Consider the following 2,479-nt stretch of genomic DNA (forward strand, 5'->3'; position numbering starts at 1 on the left):
TTGGATGGAATTTGGTGTGTTCATTGTAATAGTTTGAATAACGGGTACCACTCTTGTATGCTTGGAAAGCATTCATTTGTTCATTTGTTCCCCTACATTCACCTTGGTCATGTCCCAAAGTTCCACAATTCTCACATATCCCACTTGGGATTGATGAAGATGCCGTCATGGCATTAACATGATGCTTTGGTGATTTTGAGGCTTCTACTAGTCTAGCCATAGCCTTTTCAAACTTCAAATTGATGGTATCAATGTGAGCACTAAGTCGAGCACCCAATTGAGTAATGGAGTCCACTTCATGCTTTCCTCCTCTAGTAGCCTTGCGAGGTCTACTATATTGTGAGTTATGGACCGCCATTTCCTCAATTTTGTTCCAAGTTTGATTGTCATCAACTTCGGTGAACATTCCATTTGATCCCATGTTGAGAATGTTCCTTGAATCTTCATAAAGACCGGTTCCAAAATTGTTGTACCAAGAACCACTCGCTAAGTCCATGGTGAGGACATGAGCGACAAATTCCCTTAAACCGCTCTCAAGCTTCATACAAAGATTCTTCATCCCTTTGCTTAAAGCCCGTGATTTGAGCTCTTAGCATGTTAGTCTTTTCCGGTGGATAGAACTTTTTGTAGAAAGCTAGAGCCAACTTCTTCCAAGAATCAATTCCGAGAGTAGCCTTATCAAGGCCTTTCAACCATTGTTTTGCGGTGCCAATTAGAGAAAAAGGAAATAAAATCCATCGAATTTGGTCTTGAGTTACACCGGTTTGAGAAATCGCATCACAATAGTCACAAAAAGTCTCCATATGAGAATGAGCGTCTTCACTAGGCATCCCCCCAAATTGGCTTCTTTCGACTAATTGGATAAATGCGGATTTGGCAATAAAATTTCCGGTTTGATGTTGTGGTGTGGGAGTACCATTGGGTAGGTTCTCCTCGGTGGGTACGGAATGTGATGAAAACTTAGGCATTGTGGGTTGATTTTGTGTTGGATTTTGTGTTGGGTTCTCCTCACCTTCTCTTGCAAAAGGGTTGATGAACTCAATAGTATTTGGTTGAATATATACAACCTCACCAATACCTCTCAAAGTTCTCCTAGCAAGTCTTCTATTGGTTGTCAAAGTTCTTTCAATTTCGCGATCAAAGGGTAACAAGTCACCTTGTGACCTTCTAGACATGCAAAATATCAAACAACTCGAAAACAATTAGAACAAACCTTGAGGAGTTTTACTTCCCCAAGGCAAAGAAAGACACAACTAATAACAATATAAGAAAATCTAAATCAAGTTAACACCGTCCCCGGCAACGGTGCCATGTTATCTGTTGCTTTGAATTGGATTGATATATTGTGTAATTTCATAAGAATTTCAATTTTTCCAGGAAATTTGTGTTTTGAATAAGCTTGTGATTTCATTAAATTCAAAGAAAACTATGTCAAATTTTCTACTCAAATTGTTGTTAGTAAACTAAGCATACAGAGAAACTTCCAACACTCGTCTCAAAGTCGTCTTAAATTATCATTTTATTTTTCTATCCGTAACATTGTTGTGTGAATTGGTTTTGTGGCATGTCAAGGCCATGAAGAACTCCTGAAGCAACCGTGGAGGGCGACCTCGCCAAGAACCGGTAGCACTTTTCGTGATTGAAGCTCCCAGGTATCCAGGTATCGACTCTGAGTGTGAGCCATGAAAAAACGCCTTTATTTCTATAGCACTTAGACCTATGACTCCGACAAGGTGTGTGAAATTGTATACGGTTGTTAGGTTTGGGAATTTAAAAGTACTAGGAAAATATTTAGCTTATGCAAAGTCTTGACTTGAGTGAGTTGATTGTACGAGGTAACCTATGTATGATGAGCGTTGTGTAATCAAGGTTGAGTACTTAGCAGTTGTTTGGACTCATAGTTAGTGAATGAGGTTTGGATGACATGTGAGAGTGGTCGGATCGTATTTTTCGGTTACTTGTCATTAGGAGCACCTAGACCAAAACACAATTTATAACTTCACAAACGACTCTACAATTATTAAAGAGGCAAGTAAAGGTCGGATCCCAAGGGACGGGAATTGAGATGAGATTTCTATTGCAACTAGTGGTGTCTTAAGGGGTGTCACAATTGGGGTTTGATGTAGAAGATCACTAAACTAAATAGCAATGAAAGTAAACAAGCAAGATGAATTAAAATGGATGTAAACAATTGATAAAAGGCACTAGGGTGTCATGGGTTCATAGGGGATTCATGGGAATTGATCATACAAACATATTCTCAAGTTATAAGCAAGCAATTATTGTTGTGATGGATCGAGTTGGTTTATATCTTACAATCCTAGGAAAGTTTGGGTCCCGGAGCCGAATCGATTAGATTTTACAACACCTACAAGTCGACTTAGTCTTCCATACTCAACAACATGCATGGTCTAATGAGACTCGAGTTGGTTTATGTCTTATAAGTCTCATTGAAAAGATAGGTGATGGGTAAAAAATG

At 39.0% G+C, this 2,479-nt stretch overlaps 1 non-coding gene across 1 annotated transcript; it reads left to right on the plus strand.

Moving 5' to 3' along the window:
* The first annotated feature begins 489 nt into the window (after positions 1 to 489).
* Positions 490 to 596, plus strand: LOC141615464 (small nucleolar RNA R71). The gene has a single exon (XR_012529886.1). It is a non-coding gene; the product is annotated as a small nucleolar RNA R71 (small nucleolar RNA).
* The last annotated feature ends 1,883 nt before the right edge of the window (positions 597 to 2,479 follow it).

Source organism: Silene latifolia, chromosome 11 (genome assembly GCF_048544455.1).
Source record: "Silene latifolia isolate original U9 population chromosome 11, ASM4854445v1, whole genome shotgun sequence".
In the NCBI taxonomy this organism is placed as follows: domain Eukaryota; kingdom Viridiplantae; phylum Streptophyta; class Magnoliopsida; order Caryophyllales; family Caryophyllaceae; genus Silene; species Silene latifolia.